This window comes from Aedes albopictus, chromosome 2 (assembly GCF_035046485.1).
Source record: "Aedes albopictus strain Foshan chromosome 2, AalbF5, whole genome shotgun sequence".
NCBI lineage: Eukaryota > Metazoa > Arthropoda > Insecta > Diptera > Culicidae > Aedes > Aedes albopictus.
Window position 1 is genome coordinate 338,825,296 of NC_085137.1, and position 15,282 is coordinate 338,840,577.

Genomic DNA, 15,282 nt, shown 5'->3' on the forward strand with positions numbered 1-15,282 from the left:
CAATCGATTTTGCGGTTCAACTCACTTGTCACTCATCATAGCAAAACAGTGATGCCATCGTATATAAAAAACACTAATTTGTATTATGACAGCTTTGCAGTTCTGTCAAACACATACTGGGCAATGGTGGCTCCATCTATGTTTCATTGAGTTGCCAAATTGGACAAACAATTCCCACAGTGCAACGGTGCGGTTGTGATGGCCAGTGGAATGGCATTGCTGCGCTCACCACACGCGACTCAGTTGCTACTGGTGTGGCTTATTAATTATGACGAAATGGCCAAATCAACAGCGTGCCTAAACATCTGTAATTGCTGTGTGTGGAGTATGGACTTGGGCGTTGTTGTTGGCATTTTGGCTTTGATTGGGACGGTTTGATTTTTGGCGACGAACGATGGTAAGCTAACGCTCTGTAATCATGAGAAGGGGGGTTGCAAGTAGACAATTTCCGTTTGAAAATACTTGCTTAGGAATCGAACAACTGAGCTAGTTGGTTACAAGTACGTGCACTCGAATTGAGAATTAGTTTCCTGTATTTCAGACATTTCCATAAACCCGATACAATCAAAATATTTTTTTAAGAATAACTCAGTTTGTGCATTTTGTAAGACTCATATTTACAGTGGCTCACCCGAACAGGAAAATATGGATGTTAGAACTCATCCTATGAGAAGATGTCAAACAATGAGTTCCCATGTGTTATAAATTATAAACTTTAATGATTTATTGACAAATATATTGTTTTCGATAACTCATTTGTCTAATATGTCAAAAATGAGTTATCATCATGCACTCATATGTATTAAAATGAGTTCGTTACTCAGAAGCTCAGCTGACATGAACCATAAAATGAGTTACCATTCACTCAGGATTGCACGCTAAGAGATTTCACGACATCTGTTGGCTTTCGCTACATTGTTTATCATTCTGCCAAAAAATGAGTTACCTTGTTCTCACAGGTACACGGTAAAACACTATCTTTCGAATAGGAGCTTGAATTACAGATTTTTCTACTTCCAGCATTCAGAGAGCAATTTCAAACTTCACAAAAGACGCACTCGTTTAACCCCCTTCGCTCGTCTTGACCCTCATTACCGCCTCCGCACCACCGACTGCCGTCACCCCGCAATGAAAAGAAAAACATTTAAAAACGTGGGAAATGCACTTTTCAGTATCAACACACAAAACACGACGTCTTTTCACATGTGTGATGCACTGCACACTTCCCACCGGGTCAGGTAGGTGTAGAGCGCCACCAGGATAGGGCGCAATGCAATAATAATGCAACTTCAGCCTAAGTTAGATAGAGTTAGTAGTCAGGAGCGGAAATAAATATAGAATAAAAAGATAATTGTTTCTCTCTCTGTCTATCGCTCTCGATGCCCGGAGTGCAACGGTGCGGAACGAGTGTGAAATAACGTGGGAGGAATTTCCTGGCTTCGGTTCCGCCGATGCGCGATGTGTTCCGGCGGCTTGTTTACCTGGCTGGTACGGTAGTACTGTGCGGTACCAATTGCCGGATTGCGCGAGCGTCAACGGCGCAATCGATCATGCGGTGCGAAGGAGGGGACCAGGGATGGCAAATGTCATAGTAAATTATTATCAGCGACATCCTTTATTTTTTTTAATAAACCATCACTGGGGGTAGATTGGGGATGATTCGTGACCATCCCCAATTCGCTCAAAAAATGAAGAAAATTGAAAAATGTCATGACATTTTTGTTCGTGAATTTCCATGACATTTCCCATCTCTGCATTTGACACTCATTGCATGCACACAGTGAGACAAAGCCACGCAAAATTTGGCACTTCCAGAACAGAAACTCCGTTCAGTGACGTTTTCCAAGCTCGTTCAGTAAAAATGACTGGTACTACAAAAAAATGTTAGTTTTTGTACTGAATCTCGGTAATGTCGTTTACCAAAACCACCAGAATAGTGTGGCTGATATTATTGCTTCTAAACAGTACTGAACAGGCATTTTGGAAGTATTTTTGCTGTCACCTGCAGTTAACTTGATAAACTGGAATTTTGAGACAATATTGAAAGTTTTTGATCCGGTTTTTAATAGTCAATTGAACACTTCAATTTTTGTACGGAAATGGATCCACCACGGTACCGCGATTGTCACTTTCGAACAGTTTGCCGAATGTCGTCGGAAAACGACATCGATCGAGCGCTATCCTGTTTAGGGCTGGCCCACTTTGCTCGCTTCGCAGTTCTCATCATTAAAAAGCTTGTACGAGCTCGGAAACAACACAAAAAAAAAACCTCCATGATTTCCGATGCACAACCAAGTGCCGCGCTGATGATGAGCTTCTGTGTGTGCGATTAGCTTCCTGATTGAGGTTCGGCACTTTAGATTGGCCGTTTGACCTAGACTCGAGAGCGAGATTAGACTAGACTGGAGAGAGAGAGCGCGCGAGTGAGGGTGAGAAAGAACCCCATTTGATTGTAATCGCGCGAGATTGTTCAATTGACTGACATCGCGTGACAAACGCGGTTGGTAAATTTGTCTGTCTTCTATACCTACGGTGGCGGGGCAACAACCTAAATTTGGTGAATGCGATCCGAGTTGATTATTTATGCCATGGGTAGGTGATGAAAAGGTCAGTGGGTGGATTTTTTGTTGGGTGGTTCACCACGCCATTTGTGAGCGATTCCGATAAGAACGACACAAAGTACCTTGAGTTGTGCAAATTTTAACATGGAAACGTGGTGATTGGCAGTTTTGCAAACATTCATGAGAACGGATTTTGTTGAATCGAACAAGGTAAATCTAAAGTTCTATCTTTGAAGGTCATCACAATGGGTTTCCAGTTAAATTTCTCCTGATTTGTTGTCCACTTCTGCATGGGCATTCTTTGTCACACTCTGTATGTTGATTTGGTTATAACCAGGGATTGAAAAATGTAACGAAAATGTCATTTTGTTTATTTGCCAATTTCACTGCATCTAGTATGACATGTGTATCGATGATATCACTGATTATTCATAACTTGATTGTCGATGCTCACGCACAGAATAACGAACAGGAAATGGTCTAACTGAAAAATGTCATGACATTTTTTCAAGACTTTTCGTGACATTTTCATTCCTGTTTACCATAGCTTAATAACAACTAGATTTGATTAGTGGTTGGACTTTTTCAAGCAATGAGTTGCATAATTCCATCTTAACTTATTTTTTTTCCTAAATCTTGTTTCAGGGCTCAAACGCACAAAACGCCTTACGAAGCCGAGAATTTATTTTGCAATTCATTTGTAGAATTCATCAGCAAGTTCACCAAATCAGACTATGTCTGATTATTCAGAGGACATGATAACATGAATTCGATCTAAGTCAGTCTATTTCGAGGATTGGCGCTTCACTTCTGATTGAAAGCATGTGCCTTCTACATCGAAACTCATATAGTTTCTCGGATAACCAAAGCACCGCTTTTCTCCCAACATGCCTACAATTTCTCCTTCAATAAAAACACCCCAGCACAAAACAAGAAAAGCAAACAACCCAAACAGCACAGCTCGCTTTTCGCCCTCGTATACTAGTCAGTCACGCTCATATCTACAAAACGAGCGATGATGCTAAATCGATGACGCACCACGACGATCGCGCACCTAGTATCCCGAGCAGGAACGAATAACTGACACATAACTGCAGCATACCAAAGTCAGGTATCATACCAAGATGAGGTATTGGTCGGTTAGCCTGGTATTGAAAATGACTAATTTTGGTATTGTGTAGGTATTGATATAATACCTCAACGAGTTATTGGTTTGGTGTTGAGGACTGCTTGAGGTATTATTCAATTATGGTAAAATTGGTATTTGTATGGAAAAAACGCCGATTATTATTCAGGTATTGCCATACCTGATGTCATTATTCATACGTTATGCACAGAATACATACCAGTTATTATTTTAGGTATTTTACCTCTTATGCAGGGCTAATTAATACCTCATTCAGGTTGTAGGTATTCAGTTTTCCATACCTGAGTTAGGTATTCCTCAGCTATTTTCTCCTGCTCGGGATACGGTTAGATACGACACAACGCAAATGGTACAATACCGGGCCTGGGCTGCTGCTGACTGACTGAGTGAGTACCGTTGGTTGTGCGGGCGGTTCGACCCAACTGTATGATCGTTGACGCCGCCGAAGACTACGACGACGATCGTCGACCGCGGAGAAGCAGAAAGTAGAAAAATTGACAAGTGCGTGGGAAATACACAAAATTGATTCAATTATTCATCCGTGCAATGTTGACGCCAGCCACCGCGACCGCACCGCCACCACCATTAGGTACCCACCGCACAATATGTATATTGAGCGGCGGCGGGGTCGAGTGCCTGGCCAACGCCGCCACCACCGTCGGTACAATACACAATACAGCGCAGTATTCTTCGGACAAGATCGTCGACGGCATGGACAGGGGGACGCTCCGGCGCGGCCGAGGCTAAATCGAGAAATCTACTAGACAACTTTTGACGGTTTAGGAAAAACTCTCCGCGACGTTGAAGTTGGAGAAGTCCGGATACTCAAGACAACACCTTTTTTTCTGTAGGTACCTACGGCGAGTTCAGCACACCTACGCGCGTGACACCCGAGCTTCCAATCAAAGCAGCAACAACGCGCCCCCCTAAAGAATCTCAATTTGTTGTTGGCGGCGGCGGCTGGCGGCACTCGGGATGACCTGGATTTTGACGAGGTTTTGGCGCTTGTTTACGTCAGAGCTGCGGGAAGCTAGAAAGAATGTATCGATAGTTTGTTTTGTGACATTGATCTAGTCAACTGTCATAACAGTCTGATATTGAAAGATCATCAGTGAACGTAAATTTGGTGACAATATCACTATCAACTGACAGCGTTGATAGTGATTATCAATGATATTGATGATATTTGATTATTACTGATTGACGTTTTTCAAGAAGACTTCTTAGTAACACTTGGTATTGAAAACCAACTCTTAGCTTCAAAGTAACTATTGTTTCATAGAGCTTTGAGAGTTCTTTAGCATTATGCGAGTTGTCATTAGCGTCGAATAAGATTGATATGACAATTCCATTGATTCTTGCTACGACAAGAAACTAAAACTAAAGCTCTCGACACTTCGATATGTAGGGTAGGGAGCCACTTGGGCAGCGGCCGGTATTTTGGACACTCTTCGCAATAACTCAGTCAATTCCAAGCCAATTGACTTGAAATTTTGTACACGGCTAGATACTGTACGTATCTCATCGCGTTCTAAAAATTGTGTCAATTGGTTCAGATTTTCCTGAGTTATAGCAGAAAAGTGCCCAAAATAGGACCCCTGCCGAGCAGGTTCCACTTCCCTATAAATCATCCTTGATAACTATATTAAAAAAAGCAAAATCCAAGGAAATCATCCATTTTGCAAAAAAAAAAAACTTTCCAATCACCTTCCCAGCAACACCAAAAACGAAAAGTTTTCGCCAACTAATGACCTTCAATTGAATGCCCCCCAACAACATTGCATCGCAGCAACAGAAGTAGTAACCAAAGCAAAGAAACCATTTGGCACATTGCACCATTGGAGTAGATATTAGGAAGCATTTTCGCCCTGTACAAGAGTTTTCTCATTTCACAGTAGAGTGCACAACCAGCCAGCAGTCAGTAGTGGAAACAGTCATCGTGTAATGAGCGATGGAATGAGTCACACTTTCCAACAGCACTGAATTGTTACTCGACGAGGGGAGATAAATTGAGCTGGATTATTTGGATTAATCCCAGAGTTGGATGGATCCAATCGCGCCATAAGTTACCGAGGATACGGATCTGAAGGGATATTAAGGAAAATGTTCGATCCTGATAAGGCTCGGTCACTGACAAAACCATCCTACCTATCCTCTAACTTAAGATTTTGAAGTTCTAAAACAGTGCAACGTATAGAAATTTTCCGCAAATTCTTTTAAAATCCGTTTTATTCACAGACTTACGAATATTCTTGCAGAATTACTCTTTGAAGTTCTCTCGGAAGAAATTCCAAATACTTTTCAAGGATTGTGTGCAGAAATTCTTCTGAGAATTGTTTCAAATGCATATTTATATACTTTTTCAGAAGATCTTTGAAAAGTTCGGAAGTTTATAAAAGATTTGGTCAAAAAATTAACCCAGGCGATAGCACAACAGCTCAATAAATTGATGTTTTTTACCCCATTTTTTCAGGAATTTGTGAAATTATTATTTCCTAGAAACTTTGCCGAACATTTTTGCTATAGTTTAAAAAAAATCTAGGGATGCTGTTGTCAGGAGGGCTTGGCTCTGATTCTATTTCAGACTTCTTCGGCAGTTCATCCAGAAATTCTATTAGCGATCTTTTCAGAAACAACTTTCTTTAAAAATGCAACAATCTTTCAAATGTGTCATTAAAGTTGTTCTCCGATGTTCCGCTAGGAATGGTTTACTTAGGAAGAGAGACCTTAGAAGGAATAATTGTAGCTGTCTTTGACATAAAAGAATTTGCAAGAATTTAGTATCCTACAATTTCTTTGATGTTAGTAGACCCCACAATTGAAAGAAAACTTTTCTAGATAAATTTTGTTATTTTTTTGAACGCCAGTCAATTTATCTGGGAGAACTCCTGGAAAATTCTTGGAGGCGCTATCGAAAACAGTTTCAAATGAATAAAGATAAATCTCTGAATTGATCATTTATAGAACATTGGGATACGTATCTCTAAAAAATCGAATCTAAAAAAATCGAACTCTCCACGTATTATATTTATATAGTACGAGTGTACCAGTTATAGCCAGAGTGTTTCCCTATTTGGCCATAGTGGCTATTTGAAATAATTTGACCATAGTGGCTAGTTTAAGATAATAAAATTGAAAACTTTCTAAATTTACACTATTGCCAAATAGAGAACAACTATGGCTATAATTGGTACACACCTACTGAACGTATCTGCAGTTTTTATATTATTAAAAATCCGCAAATCTTCACAAAAGTGTCATTAAAGTAAAATTCGACAAAAAAAATCTAGAATTACAAAACCTGTTTTACGGATGATCCTCCTATGGCGAACTTGAGGACTCAAACTTAAAGATTTTCATTCAAAAATAACTCCTGGTTTCAGAAGGTATTCTCGAAGAGATGTTTTCCTGTAAAAAAATCCAGCAAACTATGAAAAATTGGAAAAAGTGAGATATTGCTGAATTAATTTCTCACAAATCTTATGGTAAAACTGATAGGATAGCAATTGGCAAGTCTTTCGAAAAATGTTGGGATTATTTAGTAGAAAAAGAATCAGATTCATTTTCTCTTGAGTTTATGTTTAAGAATTCAGACTGCTTGTTTTTTAAAATAAGGAAATGGAAGAATTCCTGATGGAATGTCGAAAGGAGGCTTAGTAATCCTTTGAGATAACCTCGCTCAACTCCACAGCAAATTATGAAATTTTAAGAATCCGTCGGACTTCAAAAATACTATTCTTACAATATTGTCTCCGTTCCGGACTGTGTAAGCAATAGCTTCCTCTCCCAAGCATTCATCCCATCCTTTCCGGTCAATTTGTTTTCCCATCAACGTTATCTATGGCAGAACTTCTCAATCGCCAGATAAGAAGCCCCCAACAAAAAGAGGACACAAAACTTCTGGCCACGCTGCGCTCGCTCAACACAGCACACAAGTTTTCCTCCGCAAATAAAAACTATCCGCCGTTTCACATGAACAACCAACCACACAAAAACTTACCCATTGCTATCGTGTGCCGAGGTGGGAGTGAATAAAACTCCTGGTTTCCTTCTTTTCCTTCCGGAACGTTGGCTCCAAGTTATTTTCCACTGCTGCTGCTGCTACTTCTGCTTCTCTGCTTCCGCGGAGCCCCAAGACAAATTGCTTGCAATAAAAATCCTGTCCCCGTTTTCTTCTCCGGCTGAAGGGGCTCAACACACTCACCGCACACTGGAAAACATTCGTCGGTATCGGATTTTTTGTTTTGGAGCAAAACACACTTGTTTTTCGTTATTATTATAGGTTTGCTTCCGACCCCGATCCTATTCTGTACCGCACACTATTGATTCGGTCGCTTCTATGCCCCGGCACTGACCTTCTTTTCTTCCGTCCTCCACGCTTAGGAGGAGGTGGTTCTCGCGTTGTTGTTACAGAATACGGTTCCGATTCGATAACATTCGTAACTTATATCGCACAAAATTCGATTCGATTTTTTTTTCAATTCAGCTGTTATTTACCTCGCGACTCGCAACAATAAACTTTTGCGCCACTTCTTCGACCGCCTTCTCGCCGTTGAACATTACACAATAGCGCGCGCGTATCATCGGCTCCCTTCCTTTCGCCTTAATTTTCCGAAACACCGAAAAAAATGCGAAATTCCTTAGCACTCAACCCGCAAATCGAACGCACGAACCGGGCACAACTCTTCCACCCTCAACTAAACAAGGGGCCACGGCGACAACAACGACGGTGACACACTAACCAACCGAACTGGAAAAGGCAGGCAGCTGGCCCAACAAAACTCCGGAAACGGAACTACAATATTTCGACTCCCTAAACTTCTCTAGATCAACTTGCGCAAAAGTGCACACAGGCAGAGCAAGCACAACAAACGGTTCCACTCCCGGCGATGTCTAGCGATTGACTGGTTCGGTTGTCGGCGCTGCAGCCGAACTAATATCAGCCGCCCGTTCGCCCGCTCTCGTCCACATCACCCGGGCGCAGCCCAGGACCGACCGACCGTGCATGCAACGCACGCAGACGGAGTTTTGTGTAATTTACTCCACCCGAGCGAGTGAGCGAACGAACGATGACGATGACGCGACGGACGGACGATGCGACGTGCGACCTGGTGCTCTGTGGCTCGTATGAGGTGCAAAGAGAGTGCTTCCCGAGTGGGGAATGATAACAATGCAAAGTAGTAGCACACGCTATGTCCAAAGGGAAGTATTATGAAATTGGCTTCTTTAGCGGTGTTGAGATAATTCCATATTCTGAATCTGCATGCCAAACTGAGCCGAAATCCAAATTTTCATGAATTTCGGTGCCCGGGAACCTATTTAAAAATTAGCTTGAAGTTTGTATGGAAGCGATTTGTCGAATAACCCCTCGTCGCATTTTGTACTGGGCGGAGCTGTCAAGCAGTTGCTCAGCTGTCAAAAGGTGATTTCAAAAAATCTCTTTGAAATTGATTTTTGGTACCAAAATAAAGTTTAAAAAATCTGAAAAAAAAATCATAGTGGCTCAGAAAAAGGTGCTATTTTGTTTAAAATCAAAAAATCAATACATTTTCCAAAATTTAAAAACCCAATTCGAATGTATCTCAAATGTTATTCCCTAGGATCGTAGGTTTGGACCTTTAGTTTCAGAATCTGTGCGGTTTGAAATATTTTATCTTGGGTTTTTTTATATTTTTGATTTTTTTCCTATTTTCCTATACAAATATCGAAAAAAGTCATTTTAAGCACAGAGAACAGACGTCCAAGTCCAGTTCCAAAGCTGTGTAAGGAATTTAATGGTCATTTGAAATGGCAACACAAGTGGCAACATCGTGGTGGCGCTGCTATCGCAAAGTTCCCACACTGTTGTTGGTGGTGAATATAAATCTTATCTAGATATGCGTACTCACCACTGACTGTAGCAACTTGCCGCATAGGTGACGTTAGTGTTGTCAACGCTAAAACAATTTAATCCTTACACAGCTTTTGAGAATTTTTTCTATAGGCTTGGATGTCTGTTCTCTGTGCTAAGTAGTTCTCATTTGATCGCGGCAAAAATTTTCACCCAGCGGAGGCTTTATTTGACGCAAATTTGGGTTTAGTGAAGATAACCCAAATTTGGCTTCTTCCACGGAGCAGCACGCATGTGTCGGTGCTTCTCTCTTCGTTTTTGACAACATTCGTGTGGGGCGAGGGGGAAAACAACCCAATGCTGAGAAAAAACTCAAAGCTGTTTAGCCAAATTTGAGTTTTTTAAACTTATTCCCTGGGTTAAAATATTTTTCAGTGTATATATATTGTATAAATCGTATACAAATTCTAAAGATGAATATTAAATATCACATGATCCAAAAATGTTTGTCAAAACTGCCAACTTCAACTTTATTCATTTTTTTTTTTCAAAAACAAATAAGACATTATGATTTTCCGCATAACCCCGAACTATACTAGTACTGTTTGCTAGACTGTTCCCAACTATTGACTACAATTGCTCAACAGTATCATATAACACCCAAAGTACCAATAAACTAACAGTACCATGAACTGTTTCAACAGTTTTGTCAGATGGTTTTTGAGCAAATTACAATATGTGGGATAGGCGGTTAAGTTATGTTACAATAAAAAAATGCTAATTTTCTCGAACAACTTTCTTCGCTTACAGTTTGTCAGAATGTCAATATACTATCCATTTTGTTTAGTTCACTGTTATGCAAACTGTTCGAGAACAGTTGAACCATAAAATCGAAATAAAATTTGCAATGTATGTATAACTATTGCTTTACAGTCCCAAACAATTGAAATAAGAATACGTGTTACGGTTCTGATACACTTGTACTATTGTAGGGGAGAATAAAATAAATATTGAGGATTGAATTCACTGCTGGACAATCGCAGAACTACAAAAGTACGAAAACGTCATTAAGACTGCGTGATTGAATTAAGTCATTCCGGTGTGCACTGAAGGCACCAACTTAATTTGATTCAAGCCTGCTCTTTATTAAAATTTTCGCATTTAAGTTGACTACGCAGTCCAGTAGTAAATTCAATGGGTTATGAAAAAGCAACCAACATGTAAGCGTTGAAAAATCATTTAATTATATATGATCTTGTACCGACGATCCCTCTAAGCAGAATACCGTCTACCCCCGTTGGTTTGACCTCATCTAATCTGAACACTTTTTAATTTGACCCCCTCTAATCTGCACATCGTTTAAACCAAAAATGGTTCAAACGTCATTCTGCTCATGGAACGGGGTGAAACGGAACGCAGATTCAAAACAAAACAGCAAAAAAGTTACCATCAGTGTGTTTTAAGATGCTCACAGGGTTACTAGAAGTGCAAATTATAAAATCAAACCCGTTGGTTTGCTTGAGCTGTCGTTCAAACCAACGGGGGTAGACGGTACCCTCTTCGAATGAGTGTAATCAGTCTCGTACCTTTTAATTCCGCCCTATGTTGCTTATCCTTTGTCAAAGGATAAGAAACATAGGGTGGAATTGAAAGGTACGAAACTGATTACACTCATTCGAAGTATATATGCAAATGAACTCTCACTAGGACCAATTACATCTCATAGTTCACATTCTCCAAAGTTATTACTACACTCTGTCTCATTAGGGGTTGTTCCCATTACGGAGCGTCAGCAGCACCGGAATCAAATGCCGCATCATAGTCCTGCGCTAGGTCGCTGTTCTCGTCGATGTCCTCCTTGACCAGCTCATCAACGATCGATTTGTTGCATGGAGTACGAGGTCGAGTTAACATTTGGCACGGACCGTGTACCACCTAGTAGAGAAAAGCAGCGATTTATTGGTATAAAAACGGCGACCTGCTAACTCCCAACTTTGCTCCCAACACTGACGTCTCAAAAAGTACTTGCTGAACTTAACGTTGTCCTTGCGTTGTACTGGAACTTCTGAAGCCTTGAATTCTGTGAGACTTTCCATAATAAGCCCGTGTGTGTACCGGCTTTCCACTGCACAGCATCTTCAAAATTCGAGCCGCTCTTGACCATGGAACATCATCCTCTGGCTCGTCAGATTACGGCATTTTCCGCAGCGCTTCTATTATTTGCATTACTTCCATGACTAGGAGGCCATGCGGGAGCAGCCATCGGTTGGGTATAAATGCGGCCACAAACGTTATCCTGTTGACAAGTGGGGTCCGCATCCGGACTTTTTAGGAAAAAAAAACACCCAAAATTAAAACACAAAATGACACTTGATTTTGTGGACTCAACCCGATCGGGTTTTCTGAAAGCAAGGTAATACTAATGTGTACAACTGTATGTCAAACAGTTAGATAATATTAATTTATAGTGAAACTAGCTGTACCCGGCAAACTTTGTCTTGCCTACTGCGTTTTTTGGCGTTCCAAGTCCCTGGCCAAGTCCAAGTCCCCGTTCAGAAACACCCGATTTCCAAAAACTCTCATTTTTCCATGTTCGCCTCATAAACCTTCCTTGGGTGGAAACTAACTGAATACAACTAAGACGACCCGAATCGGACTATCCGTTCGCAAGTTATGCACGGTCCCACGTATGCCACTGCATTTTTAGAAGATATGCGTGTGTATAGTTGAAGCCGAAATATATAAGCAAACCGTTTGGCAGAATGTGACGGCACAGACAAGCAGACGGTTTACTTTACTCGCTTCCCATCGTTTGCCATTTTAACGGATTATTCAAATATTCCGTAGGCAAATCGCTCGCTCATGGCGCTCGCATCGATTTTGCTCCTGTTTGATGTTTGCTTACTACCGCCATCTACTCAATGGATTTGCGTACACGAAAAAAAATCCATATTGAATGTATAAGAAAATGTTATACTTTTTTGCCATTTCGTTTTCCTCATAAATCTCATCTGGAAGTGTAATATGAAGCATAACATACAACTAATAAAATCTATAACTTTAGCTTACGAGTGTTATTTAGAATTTTTAATAACTTGTATTAGAAGTGTTATAGTACGTATGCGTCGAACCTAATGAATTTTATTGCCGTATATTTTGGTTATTAACAATTTCAATTTATGGTGAAAAGAAACGAAAGAAGATTAAGATTTTGGAACAGTCGAAAAAACTTTATTCTATAATTTAAATCGCCATTACAACGTTAACTTAACAAACGAACATGAATCGATTCTACGCCCCTCCCAAAGCTGCTCCGTGCTGAAGGAATCTTCCCTCGTAGCATTCCACTGCGCTTACTTCCACAGCAGCCGCACTTTCACCGGATCCCAGAGCGACGCAGTTGGTGATCCCTTTCAGCCCTCCGGCATACATTCACGATCAGCTCAAGGCTGGGCTGCTCTCGAGAACGCAACTACGATGACGATCTTTCTCTAGATGCCAGTGGACCTTTATTTCCCAAACCAAGGAACTCGAATGCGCCGGAACGAGTATGTATTGCAATCTCGATTGCGATGGTAGGGAACTTTCTTTGGATCATTTTCCTGTTCAAGAGAAAAGTTGTGTTAGCGTATAGAAATAAAGAAAATGTATGTATAAATACCTACCGTGATCTTTAAGCGTTTCCTTTTTGCGAAATTTGCTCTGCCATTCGATGAGTTTTCCTTGAGTTTTAAACAAGGTTTTAAAAGAAACAGGAGAAAGCAGACTTTCCAGTCCATGCCGAAGCAAAGCGATGATAACAATGGCTTCCTCCATGGAATTTACGGTGACAACGTTTGTTTGTATTGGAGTAAATTTTCAAAGCACGATCTTATATAATGTATTAGTTAAAACTTATACTTTTTCACCATAACACAAAACTTATACAGGGTATAAGAAAATTTTATATCTTTCAATATGTTTCCCAATAAACATAATTAATTGATGTTATGAAATCAATTACGGTGTAACTAATGGAAAATATCAATCAATCCTTTGTAACGAGGTTAATCAATATATACAGCAGGCTTTATCGGAGCAAATGGCTGCATTGATGGAAAAACTGACACCAATGGTAAACAACCAGAGGTCATCAACTCCAAATTTTCCTCCACCACCCCCCGCTACACCACCGCCACACCCATTGTCTCCTCCACCACCGCCGCCCAATGCACCGTTACGACCCCATAGAGGGCTAGTACGGAATGACCACCATCCAAATTCAGTAGCATCACATGTTTCGCTTGCCGGTGATTTTGAACCAGTGCAGCACAACAGACCGAGTTTCGATTCACGCAATCGTTGGCAGGTTCCTATTAGTAAATGGCGTATTAACTTTAGCGGTGATGCCCGAGGACCTACAGTCACTCAATTTTTAAATAGAGTGGAAATACTGGCCTTAAATAACCGAGTTACAGAGGCCGAGCTGTTGAGTCAGGCCAATTTCTTTTTTAAGGAAGGGTCAGAAGCGGAAGAATGGTACTTCACCTTCTGCAATAAATTTGCTACTTGGGCCAGCTTCAAGCACAAACTAAGGTTGCGATTCGAGCAACCGAATAAAGATAAAGTCGTTGAGCGTCAAATTTTGGACCGAAGGCAACTACCGCATGAAACCTTCGTTGCATTTGTTTCGGCCATTGAAAAACTTGCTCAGCAACTGACCAAACCTATGTCAGAAGAGCGAAAACTAGATATCGTAACTGAGAACATGAAGGACAGCTATAAACCGTTTCTGACGCTTTATAGGATTGAAAGAATTGACGAACTGGTCACCATTTGCCATCAGCTGGACAAATCGATGTACCGAAGCTACAATAGCTATCCAAAGAGCAGGCCTCACCAAATCAATAGCCTTGAAGACACAGAACAGGGATTAGATGGTCAATATGACGAACAAGAGGAGGAAGAACTGAACGCGATAGGTCAAGCCATACGGCGTAGGAAAGTAGAAGAAAGGCCAAGAGAGTCTACAGGCGCTATTCCGAAAGTACCAAAAGACGACCAGATCAACATTTTATGTTGGAATTGTCGACAGTATGGCCATTTTTGGCGGAACTGTGACAAGCAAAAGCAAGTTTTTTGCCACCTATGCGGACAAATGAATTTTGTAACTGCAAATTGTCCAAATAGTCATCGTTTCCCAGCTCAAACCCAGGAAAACGAGAGTCCAGATCGATCGTAGGGAGTGATCCTTCTGAAGTTTTAAAAAACTCCCCAGATGAGGTGTCTTCAAGAATAGAAACTCAAGATTTGGGGCTGTCGTATTCAAAATACGCCACAGCATTCCAAATAAGTACAAAACCCAATCGATGTCCCTACATTAAGGTCGAAGTTCTAGGCACTCTGATAACAGCACTACTGGACTCAGGCGCCAGTGTGAGCATCCTTAGTTCTAAACAAATCGTAGAAAAACACCGGCTCAAAATTCAACCGATAAATTTGATTGTTAAGACCGCAGATGAGACACCCCTTAATTGTGAAGGTGTTATTCAGATCCCCTTTACATTCCAGGGAAGCACTAAGGTCATTCCAACGCTCTTGATTCCAGAAATTTCAAAAACCCTTATTCTAGGAATAGATTTCTGGAATGCTTTTGGAATTGCCCCAGCAGTGGTAAATGAAACCGGAATACGACCTATTGGAAGTATAACCGACCAGGGGGTGAACATGATTGAATCATTTTTTGCAGAACCTGAGGAACTAAT

The 15,282-nt window shown here is 40.8% G+C and overlaps 1 protein-coding gene across 3 annotated transcripts in view; it reads right to left on the reverse strand.

The window, feature by feature from the left end:
* The window catches only part of LOC109431677 (protein rhomboid), a 351,008-nt gene that overhangs the window by 87,170 nt on the left and 248,556 nt on the right, over positions 1–15,282 (reverse strand). The window contains exon 1 of one of the 3 annotated variants that reach the window (XM_019707936.3): positions 7,709–8,703. The exons of the other annotated variants lie outside the window; for them this stretch is intronic. The gene's annotated coding sequence lies outside the window, so the exon portion shown is untranslated. Of the gene's footprint in view, positions 1–7,708; positions 8,704–15,282 lie in introns of those variants that run through there. 3 annotated transcript variants of the gene reach the window in all.